The sequence below is a fragment of the Silurus meridionalis genome, chromosome 26, assembly GCF_014805685.1.
Source record: "Silurus meridionalis isolate SWU-2019-XX chromosome 26, ASM1480568v1, whole genome shotgun sequence".
In the NCBI taxonomy this organism is placed as follows: domain Eukaryota; kingdom Metazoa; phylum Chordata; class Actinopteri; order Siluriformes; family Siluridae; genus Silurus; species Silurus meridionalis.
In genome coordinates, this window is record NC_060909.1 from 13,278,976 (window position 1) to 13,302,087 (window position 23,112).

General features: G+C 37.9%; 1 long non-coding RNA gene across 1 annotated transcript; it reads right to left on the bottom strand.

Moving 5' to 3' along the window:
- Nucleotides 1-1,083: 1,083 nt before the first annotated feature.
- Nucleotides 1,084-20,640, bottom strand: LOC124380200. The gene is made up of 3 exons (XR_006924625.1): nt 20,609-20,640; nt 2,409-2,568; nt 1,084-1,461 (listed from the first exon to the last, which is right to left on the bottom strand). It is a non-coding gene; the product is annotated as an uncharacterized LOC124380200 (long non-coding RNA).
- Between the last annotated feature and the right edge of the window lie 2,472 nt (nt 20,641-23,112).

The following is a 23,112-nucleotide window of genomic DNA, read 5'->3' on the forward strand; positions in this document are numbered from 1 at the left end:
CTAACCCAGCAAGCATTAGCTCATTTCCCGGTGCAGTGGGAGCTTAATTAATCTGCTCACTAGGACACGGTGCAGCGACGAGGCTCCCTGAGGAACACATACAGCTCGCCAGGAAGAGTGTGACACCAACACGTGTTCAACAACCTCTTATTATTACACAAACATGTGTCACGTCGCTCCGAGATGTCGCAGTGTTACAGCCAGAAAGTGTGGCCTTACATCATTTCATCATTTCATCAAGAGAACGCACAGAACCGTGTGTCTATACCTCACGTCTTACATCATTTATACCTCTGACAGTGTTTAATGTCATTGCACAAGCACAGTAAAGTTAAATTTCTCTTTTTATTTTAGTCTATTGTCCTTATCTATGAGATAAGAGAGACATCAGCACAAGCACACTAACAGATCATATACACTTTTGACATTCTCACACACACACACACACACACACACACACACACACACACACACAGACACACCAATTCGTGCATGTGTGTTTCCTTACTGATGCAAAATGCTTGTGTGAATGATTGTTTCCGTGTGTGTGTGTGCAAGTGTATGGGTGTGTACAAACTAATTAACACACACACACGCACATGGAAACAATAAATCCCACAACAGTTATCACAGCAAAAAGTATTGCACACTGACACGACACACACTTATATGCAGGCACACACACGACACACACTTACAGTATATGTTGATCCGCACAAGCACATAGAAACAATAAACTGTTACACACATCACACAAGTATTGCTAAACTGACATGATACACTTATATGCAGGCACACACAAACACACACACAGAACAGACGCCTTAAACAAATAACACCCTGTTACACACGTCAGACCCCGCAATAAAACTGTAATCATGACGTCAGAATCACATGATGGATGGAGCAAATATATTGTTCTTATTAATGCCCTCTTATGTTTAGACTTTATTCACACTTTAACATTTTGTCACACCTCCTGGGTAGGAACTTGCTCCCTAATTCCTTAATGTGAGTGATCCATGTTCTTTTTCTGTTTTTTTTTTTTTTTTCTTTATAACTTTTTAAACATGTAATGCTATTAGAGGAGTGTCCAGTGTGGACAAAATGATGGATTTTATTTTTTTGCAGAAGTCTCCAAGAAGCAGTTGAAATGAAACAGCTAATTCTGAAAGTGCTCAATTTTAAGCATGATAAAATATTAACATGCTAACACAGCTGTTAAACTGCTAAAGCAATTTTGCAATGTAACTAGCAACTAGCAAAACCGGCTAGTTACACAGAAATGGAAGCATGTATGAGGTGGATATAAAACGAGAAGAGTATGGAGAAGGATTGGAAACATGGAGCTGAAGGAGGCTTCGTGGAGTGCATAAGGCAATTCTTGCATTTTTAGATCCTCATATAGAAGATAGTACAGGATCCAATTTTATCTTGGAGGAGATGGAGTTCCTTCTGGACCTAGTGAGTTCAGCAAGAGAGAATCAGGAGTTAAAAATAAAAAATGTGATAAAATAGGACACAATATATTGAAATGAAAGTGAAAGAGTTTATACACAGTAGTACAGGTGCCAATCGTGGGGATATATTAATATACCAGTAATTATACTTATTCCAATACGTTATCATTTCTATAGCAACAGCTAATTCTAATCTAATCTATAACTTATACAATTTAAACTTCCTTTCGGCTTCTCCCATTAGGGGTCGCCACAGCGGACCATCCGCATGTTTGATTTGGCACATGTTTTTACGCTGGATGCCCTTCCTAACGCAACCCTCCCCATTTATCCGGGCTTGGGACCGGCACTAAGGCTTGTGCAACCCTAATGGCTGGTTCCCTGACTGGGGATCGAACCCGGGCCGCAGCGTTGAGAGCGCCGCATCCTAACCACTAGACCACCAGGAAACCTTATAACTTATACAATTTATGTTTCTAAATTACATTTCTAACTATATATTTGTCTCTACATTAAATTCTATCTGGGGTTAATTTATTTTGTTAGTTTAAATGTTTTTTTTGGGCTTAATTTATTAATCGATCAGTCTTAGTAAAATATTTAATGTTACTTGTTAATGTTACAATATTGATTGTTCCAAAGTAGCTTCATAGAAGTAAATAGATTATAAATATATATTTTAAATGTATAAATCAGTTTATACCCTAAGTTTATACCCTGAGATGGTATGAGGAATAAAACCTTTAGAGGAACCAGATTCAAAATGGAACCCATCCTTATCTGGACGATCCTGACTGTTTATTATAGTTCCATCATTTTTAATGTTATAAACTGTTTATTGATTGAATGCAAAAATGGCAACTGTAGTCATAACAGAATTAGTCTTTTTATATTATTTGCAGTCCAAATCCATTTTCACGGTTCTTAAGTTTAACCCTGCTACGTAACCTCATGGATCTTTAGACTGTTCATGTGGAACCATCTTTAGATGCACGGGATGGTCTCAAATTGAAAAAAACTCCATCCAGAGGTAGGACGTCAGTATGAATAAGGCAGATCCGGGAAGAAGAATGGGACTTGATCACTGGTACCTCAGGATCATGTTTAACTTGATGAGGTGGATAGAAAGAAACATGCATTATTAGGTATCCTTATTAGTACATAATATATAAGGTGTAAGTAGGAACTCTGGCAAGACTAGCTATGAGAGCTAAGTACAAGGAGAAGCCAAAAGGTAATGCAGACCTAAGGGAGCTCTGAATGCAACTAAATACATAAAAGGTAAATAAAATATTGTTTTTTTTGGCAGCCTGCATTGGTGTAAGAAAAAAAAAAACACTTAAGTATGTGCTGTTAGGGGAAAGTAATCAACTTGGGAATAGTAACTCTACCTTTACTGTTACTTGATTTTAGAGACACACACAGAGTGCTTTGTTTATATTAAACTTTCTGCTTTTTTCTATTTAAATACACTTTATTCATCTATGCATGTATATTAACCTTCACACAGACTTGCACAAACACACACACACACACACACACACACACACACACACACACACACACACACACACACAGAGTTAATTAGTCACCAGATCGTTAGCACTAATAGACTTAGTGTTTATATGCTGCATGAGTTTCAGGCCGTTATTCAAACCTGACACAAACAGCATGGTCTCTAAACTCCTGTAAAAGTAAAGCACTTAAATGAACAAAGAATGCCACCTTCACACAACTCACTGAACCCTACAGAGTGGAAATGAAACGCAGCCCTGTGTGCAAGCTTTATGGCCCATCTAGTCCAGGAGCGTTAAATAAACACAGACACACAGCTGGTGATTAGAATGCTTTCTCCATTTCAGCTTAAATGCTGTATTTGTAATTTAAACCCGGACGTTTAGGCTCCACTTTTTCTCCAAAGTGTCTCAAAACTGGCTACTAGGAGGATTTTCATGCGAGACTAGAATTACATGTTTGTCTGAGCTGAGATTTGTGACCGCACGTGTCTAGTGTTTCAAAGGAAACAAGGCAACAGGCCTCTGTAGCAACAAGACTTTATTACAACAGTATCGTCAGTGCAACATGACACCCACAGCTTCAGCAACATCAGAGCTGTATTGCAATGTAATATCGCTGCCTCTAACTCTAATCTCTAGCTCTACTTTCTCTATTTCTAACACTAAGCACTATCTCTAGTACTAACTATATCTCTATTCTATCTCTAATCTCTGTTACTAATTTTGGTTCTATTTCTAAATCTATCCTTAATCTCTATCACTAACTTTGATTTATCTCTTGCTCTATACCTAACGCTAATCTTTCAATTCAATTCATTTTTATTTGTATAGCGCTTTTAACAATGAACATTGTCTCAAAGCAGCTTTACACAGATAATGTAGTGATTAAAAGTGAATATGTTCTTTATAAGTAAGTTTGTCCCTGAGGAGCAACGGGGAGGCAACTGTGAAAGGGAAAACTCCCTGAGATGGCATAAGGAAGAAACCGTGAGAGGAACCAGACTCAAGAGGGAACCCATCCTCATCTGGGTTGCACCAAATGTCCAAGTCTTTGAATCTATCTCTAACACTAATCTCTAATTCTAACCTCTGACTCTTTCTTTAATACTTATTTCTAACTCTACAGCCAACATCTCTCTTTATCTCTAACTTAAACTCTAACTTTAATTTCTAATTTTAACCCTATCGCTAATTTCTATCTCAATCTCTAATCTCTATCTTAAATCTGCATCTGCAACTCTAATGTCTAACCTTTACTCTATCTTTAACTCTAATTTCTTACTGTACTCTCTGACTTAAGTTCTGATTCAATATCTAATGTTAATTTCTAACTCTAACCCTAACTTCAAAATTAATTCTGATTTTCAAACTGTAATCTCCCTAACTGTATAACTCTATCTATTATTTTGAATTATCTCTAACTTTAATTTGTAATTCTATTCTATAACTGTAATTCTAATTTTTATTTCTAAATCTATTTTCTAACTATGTCTTAGTCTTTAACTCAAATTATATCTAGGGTTAATTTATTTTGTTAGTTTAAATGTTTACTTTGGGCTTAACTTAACTAATTTATTGTTCAGTTTCAGTTAATTTATTGTTCAGTTTTAGTAATAGAAGTAAAAGTAGACATATAAAAGTTTCAGAAACAGAAAGTTTTCCACACATTAGCATACATGTTGATGATAAAAATCAATCACCTAGAAATTACCAGGTGCATCCATAAGACAGCTGATCTTCCTTTCCTGATGCCCACAAAAGTTTACTGATGCTCGACCATCAGGATTTAAATGATTTATATAAGAATTTTTTTATTATTTGCAGGATAACTACCAAAAGAAAATTAAAAGGGCTGAACGTATTTTATAATATAACTCTATCCATCTCCAGTGGAACTTTCTGGAAATCTTCTATTTAACATGACTGAGTGAGCAATAAATGAAACCACATTTCTTTTTGTCTGTACAGAAGGATGGTAGAAATCTGGTTTTATTTTGGAAGTCATTAAGGCTGGGTTAAGGTTGAGCTACTGGAGCTAACCGCTGAATAGAATCTTCTGTTAGTGTCATGCTAAAGAACTTGATCTTTGTGCTGTGAGCACTACTGCCAGGTTCCACGAAGAATAATCAGAAATGTATGTGCACCAATCTGAGCTGTTTTTCCTACACACACACACACACACACACACACACACACACACACACACACACACACACACAGCCTGAAGCTTTCTGGCAAAAGGAAACAAACAAATAAAAGGGCTCCTCCTGTTTATATCGGATTGTTTTACACGGACTATAAAAAAGAAAAATAGGAATCAAGGAATTGTATGTTTATGCATATTAAATTATACAGTTATTTCTAAATAAAAAAAGACTGACACTGAAACAGATTTTTATTTAGGACCTATAGAAAGGAAATATTTTCTTTCATTTATTTTTCTTTGTTCAAAAATTCTGTTTGAATTCAGCAATGTTATAAAACGCATGATATAACCTCACATTCATAGACAATGTGGAATTTTACTGCATTTTCAAACCGAGGTCATTATATCTTTGTGTCATTTCAATACAAACTGACAAGCAACATGTTGTATCTATTACATGCACACACACACACACGCTCGCACACACACACACACACACACACACACACACACACACATTTACTGAACAGAGAACAAGAACAAGTTCACTTTTGTTCAGCTTTGAGAAGCAAGAAGAACAGGAGCGACTGTTCAGAAAGAAAGTGTGTGTGTGTGTGTGTGTGTGTGTGTGTGTGTGTGTGTGTGTGTGTGTGACATTTGGTTACACAAGACAGAATCAGAACAATAAAAAGCATCTCTCAACAGGTCGAAGGGACTGTCAGCGAGATGCTAATGCAAATAAGAAGCACTTAAAGAGAGAGAGAAAAACAGAGAGAGAGAGAGAGAGAGAGAGAGAGAGAGAGAGAGAGAGATACATACACTGAAAAAGATAGACAGTACAGACAATAAAACAGCAAGAGAAAAAAAAAATTGAAATGGAGAGAGACAGAGATGAGAGAGGAGAGAGTCAGAGAGACTTTTGATTTTTACAATACTTTATTTGACATTAGTCATTAGTTTAATGCCAGATGGTATCAAGTTTGATTTGTCAATTGAATAAATAGATAAAGAAATATCAGGTAATGCCATTCAAAGGTTGGGGAGGGGGGTCATTTAGTTCAGTTCTGTTGAAAAATGCAGTTCTTTGTCTCTCACAGAACACAGAAATTCTCTGCAACACCACACAGCTTCAAACATCTTCACATACCCCATACTCTTATGAAAATTAGAATCAACCAAAATCCTTGATTTCGTTAGTCTTGAGAACATTCTGACTGCATCAGTCAGTATTTTTTGCATTATTTTGCTTTTTCTGCTCAGGTATATTGCCATTTTCACCTGCCCAAAAATTAAAATGAATCAGTTGGCACATATACATGTTACTCCTGAAGTACTTAAAACAAAGAATAAACAACTGAAAAAGTAAAATTACATGAAAATAACTTAAAATATGTTTTAAAAGCTCCAACAGTGACTGTAATCTGGAGCAGTTAATAAAAGCATGAAAAAAAAATTCACATTCTCCCTGTGAACAGCATGGACAGCCTGTCAGTCTTTTTTGGTTAACAGTGGTTTGCATTGGGCCTTTTTACTCTGGTTTAATAGTATCATATATACCAAAAAAAAAATTCCACTGGGTGTCTACCCTCCCACTCATCTTATTTAAAGCATTAACACAGGCTCTATAAAGCAGCTTTCCCAACACTGTCCCAAAGTTCACCCCTGCACTCCAGGAGTGGACCTTCAAACCCATCAAGGTTGGGAGCAATGTCCAGCTGGGGAAAGGGTTCCTTCTGTGCAGGACCGATCTCACCAGTTTTGTAGTCCTTCAACTGAACACGCTCTCTGCTCTTAGGGTGGACCCTCAGCAATGTAGGAGCTGGTTGGCAGTGCGCAGATACCAGAGTCCTGTACATGCTGCCAGGTCCCCACCCCAGGTCTGTCCCTGTGACAATCAACAGCTCTTGGAGTGTGATGATCTTTGAGGAGATCAGAGCACTGGACAGTGTGGGGGTGGTCGCATCAGAGATGTCCAAACAACACCCGTAGACCAGGGGCTCCTCCAGCAGCCAGTGTAGTGTTCTGCAGCCCTTAGGCCGTTTTTTCTTTTTTTTAAGTCCATATTTTAAAAGGTCTGCGGTAAAACACTGGTAATCCAGAAACATCCGCCGTATTTGTGTACATTAAAAACAAAGTTCTGTCCAGCCCTATTCCTCCCACCATGTGCAAAAGTTCACTGGCCGCTGTTCTCCATACCAGGTTCCTGGGCCTAGTCTCTGGATGAACTGGAGGCGAAAGGCTGCAGTTCTGCTGGTGAGATAAACCAGTCTTTGCCCCTCTTCCTGCTTGGGAAGATGGCGTGCCAGGTTGTTGATGACCAGCGTTTGCCCCCTGTAGGACATCTTTGGAACCAGCCGCTTCCACCTGCCTAGTCTGCCCTGGATGTGCTCTACAATGCCCCCCTCTCCCCAACTAAAAAAGCTTCATTCTTTCAGCAGTTTACCTTTACTGATGATAAAAACTTAAAGTCTCTTAAAATATCACTTAAAACATTAACATCAGTCTGGGATACCACCATTACAGCCAGGTTGTCTGCATATGCATACAAGTGAGGCATTAGAGTGTGGAATATAGAAACCAGAAAGATGACTTCTCAGATTAATTGAAGGGGTTTGATTGCCATAGAGTACAGTACAGTATTCCTGACAGTGAACAACCTTGTCTTATACCTCGGTAAATTTTAAAAGGGGCACATAAACCACCATTAACCTTGAGTACACCTTCAATTTCACTGTACAACACCTTGATCATTTCTATGAAACCAGGGTTGAACCCAAAGCTTTCCAGCACCTTCCACACACATGCTCAAACCCGGTCAAAACCCTTTTCCTGGTCTAGGAAAATCAGACCAGTCGTTAAGCCCAATAGCTTGGAGATGTCTAAAATGTCATGAATTGATTAGACATTATTAAATATCGACCTGCCAGGCACACACTACATCTGGTCATGGTAAATGATCTTCTCCATCACCTTCTTCAGTCTCGAGGCTAATGCATTTGACAGCAGCTTGTAGTCACTGCACAGTAGTGACACTGGACACCAGTTTTTCAGGTGGGTCAGGTCTCCCTTCTTTGGCAGCAGGGTCAGGACGGCTCTACTGCAGCTCGACGGGAGCTGACCTCCACTCAGTCGGTCCTTTAGGACCTTTAGCACATCCTGCCCTATTACTGCCCAGAAGGCCTTAAAAAACTCCATGGGGAGAACATCTATACCTGGCACCTTTCGGTTCTCCATGCCCTGGAGAGCCTCCTGAAGCTTAGCCAGTGTCAGCTCCTTACCTAACTCCCTGGCCACTGACTGCCCCTGACCTCTATACAGTTTTGACTAGAAGCTGACTAAATAGCTGGCGAAATTAGTAGGACACGAGATCACCTGATTCTGTTTGCACGGCATGCATGAATCTTTTCTGTCTATTCTTTTGTTTAAAATTGAAGAAGAACTTAGTAGGAGCATCCATCTCAGTGATGCTTTTAAAGTGTAGTGTAGGGAGTTAAAAGCTGCCTTCTCGAGTTTAAAACAATTAGGAAACAGTAGGCACTCTTAGGTTTTATGTTATTTTTACTGATTGTACACTGTACAATGCTGTGGTTTCTTATTCAGTTTTTCCATATGTCACAGAGATCGTGGGCCTCTACCAACTTCCAGAGGTGTTTACGGGAAGCTAGATGAGGCTCATGATTCCTGTATTAAGTTGTCTGCTGTACAATTAAATCACCTCCACCACCTTTAATCTGCAGTGCTGCAGTTTAAAATAACATTGTTGAGTTTGTCTAAAAACTCATTCTCTCCACTGCACTGGTGAGAGCATATACATACATAAAAACAAAAACCTAATTCTTGTAAAAAGCATTTACTTTTAAAAGGCTCCTGTTTAAAATTTCTTCTACAGTTTAAGAAACAAATATAAAATTGTGAGTAAAAAGCAAGGCAACACCACCACTAAGTAATGGGCTGTGACTTAAAATTGTCAACCCGTCCCACTCCTTCACCCAATCAGCAGTGTTTCTGATATCGCTGTGGGTTTCCTGCAACATAGCAACATTGACACGTTTGTACTTAATAAGCTCATATAGCTTAGCTCTCTTTCCATATTCCCTTACTCAATTTATATTAAAACTCGCAAACTGGTTCCTGTTTATTCTAATGGAATAAAAGTTAAACAAACAAATGGTAAAAACTGATGCATTCTTTTGCCACAAAATTCTTTGAAGTCCTTAGCATTATCAAACATGTTCAATGGTTCCTTCTGTGATTCTGAGTTAAAAACTGAGTCTGACATTGTATGTTCAATGTCTTACTCTATTTCATCAACCTTTAAATCTTTTTTAGCTGGATTTTTCTTTGTCCCTTGCTTCCTTCTCTTAGTTGGTACTTTTAAAAGGGGCTCATTTTCGATCTCCTTGTCTCCTTGTCCCCTTGCACTGGTCTAGTGACTGGTGTTTCCTGGCGACAGCTCTGCAACCCTTTACCTGCCTCTGACAGTGCAGGCAGCTCCAGCAATGCTCCAGAGTCCACTGTGACTTTTCAGTTTCTGCACAATTTATTTGGGTCTGGTTCAGCCCAGCAGGTCTTCTCTGGGCCCTCAATCCTGAACTTAAAAACCATGTTTAGCTTTTTAAGACCTTCATTAAGGACCATAAAAACCCTTCTCCTGAAAGACACAATTCCTTTTTGGATCAGTTTGGTCACTTTGTCAAAATTATAAAAAAACAACAAAAAAACAAATTGCACTGTTCATAAGGGGGCAGAGACAATATTCTTATGTCCCACCACATCTCCAGCGCTAACCACACTCCCCTACACTTGCCCTGCACACCACCCGCACACCGTGCCGGCAAGTCAAACTCTCACACAGCCTCGTGCTCGGAGACACCATGCTGCACACACATGCGCAGAAAGCGAGAGAGGAAAAAAATAGACAGTTCATTCTAGAGGTGCCAAAAGTACACACATCCTTCAATTAAGTAGAAGTACAGATACTCATGTTTAAAAAATACTCTGATAAACGTTGAAGTACTGACTATACTTACTGTAAGTTAAAGTTAAAGTAAAGAATTTTGGGCTCTGACATGTACTTAAGTAAAAAGTAGCCTTTACTATTACCTGTTTTAGTGTCATGCTGATAACTGGACACCACGTCATATTAATATTAGGTCTGTCAATCCATTAAATCTTTTTAATTTGCACAGTTCTATGTACATTAAATTAATACTTTACAATTTTTAATACTCTAATCAACATGGGCATGGACAAATATTGATGCTTTATGTAAATGCATGTTTATTATTCATGAAACCAAACTGAACATAGAGCGTGAAAACAAAATATTCTTGTAAAAGTTTTAAAGTAATTATGGTGCTTTAAAATTACGTAAATTATCAGGACACCAAACGGAACCTTTGCTATGTTTCCACACGGACGGTAAATAGGGTGATATAATAAATGTATCCAGGCTGAACAACCATCATATAAAACACAAGCAGAGAAAAGATGATTATCAGGTGATCAGGAATGTCTCTGTTCTTAGTCATCTTTACATCACTGACTCCCTCTGTCTCATCCACATTACCCCCATACTTCTTGTTGCCTTCTGACTGCTCATTATTAGCTTCATAAACTAGTCTACTTCTGTGGTGTGTGAGAGCCAGGAAATTATACACCAGTGGTAGATTGAAAAAGCCATGCAGTGACAGGAAATAGGCTGATGGTCTGAAAACGGTGCACAATAAGAAGGAAAAAATTTACATTTCACCAAATAGATTAAAACAAAAGTAACGAGTATGTTTTGAAAATGGAAGAAATAGACAGTACAAATATAACATTATGTAAAAATGTAAAGAATGAAAGTTTAAACTAAAAATAAATTGTGAAGTAAAGTACTAATACCAGAAAAATCTACTTAAGTACAGTAATGAAGTATTTGTAGTTCATTACTTCCCACCTTTAGTTCAGACTAATACAGCAAGAGAAAAATAATTAGAAATGGAGAGAGACAGGGATGAAAGAGTTAGAGTAGAGTGAGAAATGACAAAGAGAGAGAGAGAGAGAGAGAGAGAGAGATACTGAATAATGAAAAGAAAGAAAGAAAAACAAACAAATGACTACATTTTAAACCCAGTTTATGTTATATCTGAAATAATTCATCCTAATCTCCAATCTCATAATCTTAAACCCTTTATCCCTAATATTTAACCCCCAAATCCTTTAGAATGAGCCCCAGACCTTAACTTGTAACCAACCTTAATTTCTAGATACTAACTTTAAATCTAAATCTTTGTTGCTCCTCTCATCTTTAATCTCAAATCTCTTAATTCTGACCTTACAAATGGAAGTAGGAAGGACACAATAGGTGGTGTGTTAATTTAGTGGAGCAGTAGGTGGTTTGGGATGAAGCCGAAAAGAAGATGGATTGACCTTACAGTTTAGTCCTGAAGCAATGCAGAGGTAATAAATACTTTCTTTTTTTTTTTTTTTTTAATTCAGGTTTATTTGAAGTCTCCACATTGAATTTTATTAAATTGCACTAATTGCTTGACAAACGTTGGTGAGTCTATTATCGCTTAACGAGACACTAGTGTGTGTGTGTTTTCTTGACAGATGTGACCATGTTTGTTTGTCAATTTAATCCCCACTGACACCGGCAGTTGTTTTTACTCTTGTTGGCATTCCAGACGTTAGCATTGACTGATTGTGCTACATGCTACATTAGCACCTTCCAAAACCTAATTCCAAATCCTACAGACTAGAGACTAAACCGCAAATACTAAAATGCACATCCTTAATCCTAATACCTAAACATCAGAGTACTTCTTTCTTTCTTTCTTTCTTTCTTTCTTTTTACATTTTTAAGTTCACAAGTAAAAAATGACACCAAGAATAATTTTTTTTTTATTAAATAAACAATAATGAAAACACATTTCCTTTAATTCTGTTCAGGTGGTTGTACATTCAGTTCAATTTATTTCTGTTGTTTTTATTCAGATTTATTTTGTGTGTGAATTCAACATCAACACTGAATCTCGCTCTGTGTCTCGGCACTGCGTAATGCCTGGTGATGGTATGAATCTTAATATTGTCCCACTTTGTCGTCTCGTTGTTGCCGGATTGGGAATCTAATAATCCCTGATTGTCAACACGCCACTGTTTGTTGTTTTCTGACTGCAATTAGACTCCCTCGTTCCCTTGCCACCACGCTGATGAAAAAAAAATGAACACAGCAGCAGCAGCAAATCATTCTGGCACTCGGGGATGAAGGTCAAGCGCTTCAGAGAGGAAGGACAATTAATTGGAGGAGGCACACATTCCCTGGATACTGGACACAACAAACACACTGACGAGACGAGACCTTCATGCTAATATGTTAATATTGGGTTTTGATTTTAATTTTGTTGATACATTTGAAATCAGTGCTGTAATGTTCAGGAATCCTGGCTTTAAATTCACTTCTGATTACGCTAACACAAAGTAATTTCTAGCAAATTATAATATGGTTTAAAATTGCATACATGTAATTGGTGAAGTGATAAATTTTGTACTAATAGATAATAAATTCAGAAAGTAATATTTTCTTTACATATATATATATATATATATATATATATATATATATATATATATATATATATATATATATATATATATATATAATGTATGTAGCTGATGTAGGTGAGAAATTAGAGACCTGGGCAGCAATCAGCATATATATATATATATATATATATATATATATATATATATATATATATATATATATATATATATATATATCTGAATATATCACAAGGATTTCTGAAATAAACAACAAAACAAGCTGAATAATATATTCACAATCAAAAACTAAAGTGGCTTCTGCTGTTGTGTTGAGCTCTTAAAAATGTTCCTTTCACAGCTAAAGTATGAAAACAATGTAAAACAGAACACCGGGTTAGCTTCTAGCTCCTAGCTTCTAGCCTCTAGCATGGAGTTTTTGAAGGAGCTTCAACAGATTGGAGTTGCTGTTTATCGCAGTAAATACGAGCTTCGAACCAGAAAGACACAGCTTACATTTGACTTAAAAGTTTTTGTCTTTATACTCAACTAAAGTGAAATAATGAGCATATTTCCACTTTGAGAAACTCGTCTTGCTCTCGCTTCGACTCGCCATTACTGCCGCACAGACCTGAATAAACGGAGACATGCCCACAGTGCGTCTTCTTCGTGAATACAGAGGGTAATCCACCAATCCTACAATGCAATGCTGCTGTAAGCAAGTTAGGCTGTAGTCTACACTTCAGCTGAAATTAATTAATTTATAAAAGTAACGGGTAACGCACCATACGGTAACGTAACGAAGTTACTTTATTTTTAAAAGTAACGCGTTACATTATTAGTTACTGTAAAAAGTAACGCATTATTGGTGACCGTGATTGGACTTGATTGGGAAAGCCACACACCTGTCTATATAAGACCTTACAGATCACAATGCATGTCAGAGCAAATGAGAATCATGAGGTCAAAGGAATTGAAGAGCCTGAAGACAGAATTGTGGCAATGCACAGATCTGGCCAAGGTTACAAAAAAATCTCTGCTGCACTTAAGGTTCCTAAGAGCACAGTGGCCTCCATAATCCACAAATGGAAGCCGCCTGGGATGACCAGAACCCTTCCTAGAGCTGGCCGTCCAGCCAAACTGAGCTATCGGGGAAGAAGAGCCTTGGTGAGAGAGGTGAAGAAGAACCCAAAGATCTGGCTGAGCTCCAGAGATGCAGTCGGGAGATGGGAGAAAGTTGTAGAAAGTCAACCATCACTGCAGCCCTTCACCAGTCGGGGCTTTATGGCAGAGTGGCCCGAGAGAAGCCCTTCCTCAGTGCAAGACACATGAAAGCCCGCATGGAGTTCTCCAAGATGGTGAGAAATAAGATTCTCTGGTCTCATGAGACCAAGATAGAACTTTTTAGCCTTAATTCTAAGCGGTATGTGTGGAGAAAACCAGGCACTGCTCATTACCTGTCCAATACAGTCCCAACAGTGAAGCATTGTGGTGGCAGCATCATGCTGTGGGGTGTTTTTCAGCTGCAGGAACAGGACGACTGGTTGCAATCGAGGGAAAGATGAATGCGGCCAAGTACAGGGATATCCGAAGGTTTACCTTCCAACAAGACAATGACCCTAAGCACACAGCTAAAATAATGAAGAAGTGGCTTTACAACAACTCTGTGATTGTTCTTGAATGGCTCAGCCAGAGCCCTGATTTAAACCCAATTGAGCATCTCTGGAGAGACCTAAAAATGGCTGTCCAAAAAATGTTTACCATCCAACCTGACAGAACTGGAGAGGATCTGCAAGGAGGAATGGCAGAGGATCCCCAAATCCAGGTGTGAAGAACTTGTCGCATCTTTCCCAAAAAGACTCATAGCTGTATTAGTTCAAAAGGGTGCTTCTACTAAACACTGAGCAAAGGGTCTGAATACTTAGGACCATGTGATATTTCAGTTTTTCTTTTTTAATAAATCTGCAAAAATGTCAACAATTCTGTGTTTTTCTGTCAATATGGGGTGCTATATGTACATGAGGAAGAAAAATGAACATAAATGATTTTAGCAAACGACTGCAATATAACAAAGAGTGAAAAATGTAAGGGGGTCTGAATACTTTCCGTGCCCACTGTGTATATATATATATATATATATATATATATATATATATATATATATATATATATATATATATATAGGTCAAACGTCTTGTTTTATTAGTGTGTGTTGTTCTGCAGGTGTTTGTTCATTTATTTTACATTTAAATGTATGAAGTCACAAAGGAATTGCTGCGGGTAAATTATTCATCACTGTCACTTAGGCTTCTTCAAGGTCACTGATTTTTTTTAATCCACACAAACAGAGAAACAAGAGCAGCTGTAGGTCTTTAAACATTAAAAATAGAATCAGTATTCAGCATTGTTAGTGTTCTGGATTAGTATTTAAATTTGATGTACACTTTTCTGAACAAATTTCCTCTAACCTGGAGCTCAATAATGCACAAAGAATACGTTTACGACACGGGAGAAACACAAGGATTTTTTTTTCAGTGGATATAAAACAGGATGAAGTTATCAGGAAAAAAAATTGTTGAATTAAAGCCAAATAATTAAATAAAGTAAATAATATTTTACCTAAAAATGTTATCTATTTTAGTGTGGAACTTCAGTTATATTTATGTGTCTGTAGCATAAGTGTGTTATTAAAACAGTGTTTTATTCCTCTTAAACCACAACACCACAACATTTCAGAATGATTACACAGCTTCATTTTAGATATTAATAATTACATTTAAGGTTTATGAAACATTATAGCAGCTAGACAGTTGTTTCCTCACCAAACATTTATTCAATTTAAAACACATATAAAGACCCATTTTTTATTTTTCTAAATGAACAAGAACATTATAATTTCCATAGTATATAGTGTACATATTTAACTTTACCATTCACAATAACCAAATTAAATATTTTTCACATGCTGCTCAATCACTTGTAAATAACTGTGAGACACTACTAAAACTTCAAACTACTCAGTGCTGTTTTTATTTAAAATGATATACTGAATAATATACATTTGATTTGATTTCCCATTACTGAAGCTGCAAAAAGGCTACAGGTGCTACCCCTGCTCTCCTGCCCTGATCCCAGCCAAGCAGAACCATTTGCACCTGTTCCACTTCACAATCAGGAGCCTGTGTTCACATTTTCTCAAATCCTGTTTTCTTTCCTTTCAAAAATCTGACTCGCTGTCTGAGTGCTGTTTCTCACAAGAGCTTTCTCAGATTACTGTCTTTTTTTCCTGGAGAAAACCCGTTACTGTGGCCATCACTCCTGCCGCGATCAGGCCTCAATCAAAATCAAAAGATTTCTCCTTTCTGTTCAGAGAGGAGAAGCCGAGAGCAGCTCGTTTTCACCGATATGTGATGGGCTTCGGACAGACGAGAGTCTGATTAAACAACTTTTTTTCTCTCTTTCTGTTTCAAGCTGAAACGTGGGCAGAATTCTGTTCAGAACATTACTGTGCGGTTTCTTGGCAAAACCATGCAATAATACATCACCTTGTGTTGCGCCGAAGGAGCTCTAACGGCTTCATGCATTATACATTTAAAGACAAAAGCCTCTGTGATGAAGATTGCATGAGAGTGAAGTCGTGACGCTTGTAAATAAACCCAACTGCTGAATAAACAACAGAAACTCGCAAGTTATAATAAGTTAGCGTGATGTGGAGGACAAACTGTCCAACATGGACACATCCTTAACATGATCTTTAGTTCTCCATTCGGGAACTTCGAGCTGCATCGTAACGGTTTGGGATCGCCCCTGCGTTATGACGCAGCATCTTGTTCCATCGGGGAACTAGGGTTACATTCGTAACCTAGAGACGTTCCCCATTCGGGAATTTCGAGCTGCGTCGTAATGCAGGGGCGATCCCAAACCGTTACGAGGCAGCGTCTCGTTCCCTCAGGGAACTAGGGTTACATTCATAACCTAGAGACGGTGGTTTAAGTCTGCTACCAAGTGAACTCTAGTGAGGAAATTACATGACTGAATCTTGTTGATTTGATTGAGTTGTTTCAACGTTTTATTTTTCTTTATTTTTTGGGGTTATGTTGTTGTTGCTGCTTGTTTTGGGTTTTTTGTACATTTTTTAGGTTGAACTACTGTCGATCTAAAGAAATTTTGCATGATCTGGAATTTTAAGTAAATGAAAGCTGGATGTGACAGGCAAAATGTTTTAACCTTATTATTTATATAATTATCTTATCATGTATTGACTTTTTACAGCACTTGGAAGACAGCCTTATCCAGAGCAACTTTTATTTGAACTATTATTTATAACTCAGCAGCTATGGGGTTAAGGGCCTTGCTCAGAGAACCAGTAGTGGCAACTCGGTGTTGCTGAGATTTAAACTCATGACCATCTGATAAAAAGTATGTTGTGGGAATGATTTCAGTCTTAATTTGCCTTATTTATCTAATTGTTCGTTTATGTGCAGCTTGCCACTAAACCAAACCCTGTAGCATATATATTATAAAAGTCATTTTACCTCTGATTCAAAATGGGCACCCATACATTTGAAATAACTCTTATTTTCAGCACTATTAAATAGCTAAATAAATAAATTATATTTCCTTCATCCTATTTGTGCCCAGAATGTAATCTATTTATAGTTGCACAACAAATTTAGTCAGATACAACACATCGGTATTCAATGAAAATCTGGCCGAATTTGAAACGCTTCTTTCGTGGAGAATTTTGTCTGACTGATCTCTATCTGGTGTCTCGTTGATAAAACTCTTTAAAACAAGAATATGCTCTCACAGTGTAGAGTTCTTGTAGACGTAATTGCACAAATTGCTGATAAGAGAAGCTGCACTTTCTTTTCACCACATGAATGGAGGTTAAACGTGGCCACACACTTCACCTCATTCCACTATTATTCATTGACACGTAGACATACATTTATTTCTTACATACAATAAGGAACAAAAATCATCATTCAAGTCATCTTTAATATTAAACACTTATCAGTAATTGCTTTTCAGAGCACTTTTAGGCATTCATTTTAGCAGAACGACTTGAACGATAATTATTATTAAATCCCCACTCATTGTCCTTACACAGGTTATTAGCACTGAGGGCTTTTGTTCAATTTCTAGCATGTGGGATGTGAACGTAGAGAAGGGAGATGTGTAACCAGAGAAAACGAGGTGCAGTGATGAAATATTAAAGTGTTGCATCATTCTGCTGATGCGGTTATTTATTATGCGCTAATAAACCTCTTAGTGCCGGATATCATTTAAATGAATGCACTGGAAAAGAACAGAGAAAAATGAGCTGCCTGCAGGCATACGCATACACATATACACACACATGCGCACACACACATCATGTTGTCACTTAGCCGGGAGATTAGTGAATGTTGGTGCATTATTTAAGGAGCAGCAAAAACAAACAAACCTGGGCTTTGTCCCAAATAGTAAAAATCACATTTATCTAGGGTTCTAATAAGAATATTGACTATATTCAGGCTCCATCTCAAATGCTGAGTTCAGCTCAACTAATGTCAGCCATTTTAAAGGATAATATTCATAACTGTTTAGAGTTTCTACTGAATCCTGTTACTATAATGAAAAATCAATGTCAGCCATTTTAAGGGACTGCAGCAACAATCCATGCAGTTACTGTGTCAGACATTCTGCTCTCATTTATTATACTCCATATTTTACATTTACATTCATGGAATTTGGCAGATGCCCTTATCCAGAGTGACTTAGAAAGTGCTTTGAAGTCTCCATCACTAAATATATTTTCATACTGTTCGCTAGGACACAGACTAAGAAAAGAATAAGGAGAATTGTTAGAATAGGAACAGCAGCCAGTTTAAGATTCAGTCTAACTTAATAACACTGGTAATACTGGTACTTATTACAATAAACACTTGATGTTAGTCATATAGTGTTTGTGAGAAAACTTTTTATGGGTCTATACTGAACGTTATATCTAGTTAGTGTCTAGTTCTTATCTAGTCTTACTAAACTGACATAAATCCTTTTACTACTTAGGGTTACCAGAATAGAATACTACCAGTCCCCATATCTAGTTGAGGTTCTTTTCCAAATACGTGTATTTTATAATTTTTTACTAAAAGTATTGAATTTGAAACTCTAAGTCTCTAAAGGTTCTTGGATAGATTTGCAGCACATTAGCAATTTCACGGCTCTTTCTCATACACAACAATTTATATCTTGTCAGTATGTAATGTTCTTAAAAGAATGGAACATTGGTTTACCTTAAGGCTTTGTCCCAAACATTAAATTAGGATTACTACAAGAACATAGTCATTTTAAAACTCAAATGTATATGTTGATAATTCAATTGTTTTAGTAGTTAGGGTTTAGTTTCTTCCATTTGGGGGACTCTTAATATAGTGACTTTGCTCAGTACCTGTTGGTCTGTGACTCTGAGCAGTGCTAGCTGATGTATGTGTAGATGTTTAGTGGAGTTCTGATCCTGACCCTGAGTCCCAAGTGTCTTGTTTTTGACATGAACACAGCTGAAGAAGACATAAAACTAACTGAGTAATGCCTGAGGGCACTAAGGGTTCATGAGGTTCAGCTAGTCACTGAGGCCAAGTATGTTTTTGACCTGGAGTTTTCCGCAATTTCTCAGTCAGGAAGCATTCTGACCCTCGGAGACCTCCGTCTGCTGTAACACAACACCGAGCATAAAAACCACTTCGACACCACCATATAAATCTTATTTATGAACAGTTTTAAATCAGGTGCTCCAGCTGAGTCACAAAGAGACACAGAATGCAAGGCCAAGAATGACTTATCGCATGCCAAGCTTAAACTATTGTAAGTATTATGACAGTAGTATATTAAATAAAAGTAAAGCAGGTTCAATTAAATTATATGCTTTTAATTTATTGTTATATGTTTACAGGCCTGGGGAAATAAAATAAATAAACATGATTTAATGATAAAGGATGTATATATAGGTTTTTTTTTTTTGATAGGTGCTTTCTGTTCCAAACCTTATTGACCTGACTACACTGGAGTGTGGTTCTATCTTAATAACTAGACTCCATATGTAAGCACTTAGGGTTCTATACAAATGGAACAAAATAATTTGCTATTTTTAAGCTCTGTCCCAAACACTAGTTCAGCTCCAGTAAGTGCTTTTATTAGAATTGAACTTCAGCGTCAGCCCTGTTAAATCTCTCTCTAAACACTAACTGTTTGGGATTCCTACCAAATCAAGTTATGCTTCGAACTGCAATCAGAGGAAATCAATGTTGATCATTCTGAGGCTCTGTATTGAGTTAGTGTTTGTGAAAGAAAGTCCGTTTTTGGACTGTTTTGGAAACAGGAGGTGTGTAAGTACTGGTTGTTCACAGATTTACACTACAGGGTGTTTAGGATCGATATCTCCAACTGAGCAGTGTTCGGAAAGCATGAAACAACACACACACACACACACACACACACACACACACACACACACACACACACACACATTCTGTTCAGACATGCCATTGTTAGGAGAAAACACACACAGAGGTGTGAAAGGTGTGTTATACTGCCTGTTTGTACACAATCAGTCACGACAAGACCAACAATGAACAACAATAGACATGAAATACATATGAAGTAAATAATGTGTGTGTGTTTGTGTGTGTGTGAGTAAGAGAGAGAGAGAGAGAGAGAGAGAGAGAGAGAGAAAGAAAGAGAGAGAGTGGTGTTAAATCAGTGATACTGTTTTTGGTATAATAGCTGCATGTAAAGTTTGTGTAACAGGTTTGTTCCTGATGTCACTTACATTATAGCAGCTATAAAGTAAATAGTATACAATGGAACCCCATTGTACGAGCAACCTATAGTATGAGCAAACGGAGATACGAGCAACCTTGCTCGCAAAATGTTACCGTTTCATGAGCAAATTTCGAAGGCACGAGCAAACTCACGCTGCCGGTTCCACGTTTTTAGCGGAGGGTCGCATTAGTCTCTTAGTTGATGACGTATCACACGGTCGCTCTCTTTGTTGTTCAGTGCAGCAAAAACGTAACTGTGGCAACGGGGGCGTGGCCGGGCGGGGGTTTGTGAATAGAGGGCGGGTCCGGGAGCAGATAGGCAGGGGATTGCCTCACTTGAAGTTAATGTGACCTAATGATTGTTCTCTCTTTTCAAGTGATCGGAGGGTGCATTTAAGGAGGAGAGCATGTGTGTGCGTGTGTGCGCGTGCGTGTGCGCGAGACGTGCTGCGTGGGGCACTAAGCAGACCGACACAAAAAAAACAAATAAAAGTGGATGTGAAGCCTTTGCACCTGACCTGTTGTGGTGTTCCTTATTCCCGTATTCATATGCTCTCCGAAAGTAACTTTTTTTAGTTTTATATTTTTATTTCACTAGAAATCTTGAAAAATGTCTTCCAAGAAAATCAGTGATGGTGCTGTGAAAACCAAGGAGGTTATATGCGTTTGTGCGTCTCACACTCGCAATCAACCACTACCACATGGGTAAGTGTTAAATTATCTTTATATTACGATCGTTTGCGGTGTATTTGTTTGTTAAATTAGGCTACAAATACTTTTAAGTGCAGAAATAAGCGATCGAATGAGGTCTCGGAACGGATTAAATCACTTTTACATTCATTCCTATGGGGAAAATCAGTTTGAACATATGACAAATGGACACACGAGCAATTTCCAAGAACGAATTATGCTCGTACAACGGGGTTCCACTGTACTATATAGTCGTTCACTCTCAATTATCGCTTTACTCTTCCTACTGAAGTTAATAAGACAAAATTTTACACAGTTTGATGTGTTACTAATAAAACAAAAAGCATGAACTTCTTTGCCCTGAAGATGCCAAAAAATAAATATAAACATCTCCTTATATAAAGTAATTTTTAATCCATTTATGTTGAGTCTATGCAATACATGTCACTGTGAATGAGCTGTTACTATAGAAAAGTATAAAATATTAGAACGAGTGCATTAATATAAATCTGCCCTGTCTGCAGTACTGTCAGCACTACTCTCTGCACTGCTATTATAGAAAAGTAATCAACACTTTCTGACCAATAGGATGTTGTAAATTACAGTGATTGTCCCCACCCCCTTGTCCACCACTCTGTCCTTAATTTCCCTTAAGCAGGTGTAAAATATTGCATTATGCACCGAATTTGAAGTGGACTGTAAGTGTGTGTGTGTGTGTGCGTGAGCTCACAGTGAAACACAAGGAGAGCTTTTACACTCTTTATTTCAGCAGAATGAATGAGAGCTAAAAATATAGCTGAGTAAAGTGAACACTTTGAATGAGAAACAAAGCAGTGAGTCATCTGTAGCTGCAGGCTTTCATTGTGTCTCTGTGTGTGTGTGTGTGTGTGTGTGTGTGTGTGTGTATGCACATATACGCATGTAATGTTCTAATACAGGAACGTGCACCACTGTTCAGTTAAACAGATTTCTATTGGCTTGAATGTTAAAAATCACAAGTTAGAATAACTTCCACAGTTTTATTAGAACATTGTAGGTACCGTCAGGTTAGGCTTCAGGTGAGACCTGTAAGTGAACCTGCTCATATGTATGTGTGTATTTATACACACATACATATATACATATATATATATATATATATATATGTTGCATAAATAAAAGAAAATATATATGTTGCATAAATAAAAGAAAAAATTGAAATACATTTTTACACTGATGACTCTCTTGTATCGTAACATTTCCCAGTGGCCTTCCTGACGCTTTTCTCTCCACACATTTCTCCACTTTAACACGCCTGACTCAGCTCATGAAGGAGTTGATAATTAGTTGATGATCTGAGTCAGGTGTGGTAGTGCAGGAAAACAACAACATGAAAGTATGCAAATATCCAAAGCTTCCATAATTTGAGCAGACAAAGAAAGCAACTAGAAGAAAAACTGTCAACTGACAACATTTCCCTGTTTTCCTGAGTGAACTAAACACTGTGTCAAGAACGCTTTGGGAAGGCTGTCCATTCTCTAAATCATGTGTGTAAACCGTCCAACCATCCGCCTCAGGGGTTACAGCTCAGAGTCTCCACAGATCTGAGCAGGGGTGAACTATTGTGCCCCCTGCCTGAACTATTGTGCCCCCTGCCTGAAACTCTCTCCAGAACTCCCAGAGGCAGCACTTTGGGGGGAATGGCGTACAAGTGCAACTTTGGCCATGCCTGTGCCATGGCATCCAGCTCTATGGGGGGCTGGAGGTGTAAGGGAGAACCAGAGGGAACAGTGCAACTCTTGAGTCCTGCAGCTCTAGGAGCCTCCAAGGAGGCAGCAAGTTCTCCAGGTTCGCTACGATACCGGGCGAAAACCAAGGAGGGTGCTCGCTGGAGCTGGCCATGCCCTGAAGCATGGATTGTGGCAGGGTTAACAGACCAGGTCCCTTGGGGCAGGCACCGTGTGATAAGGTGCACCACGGCAGAATCC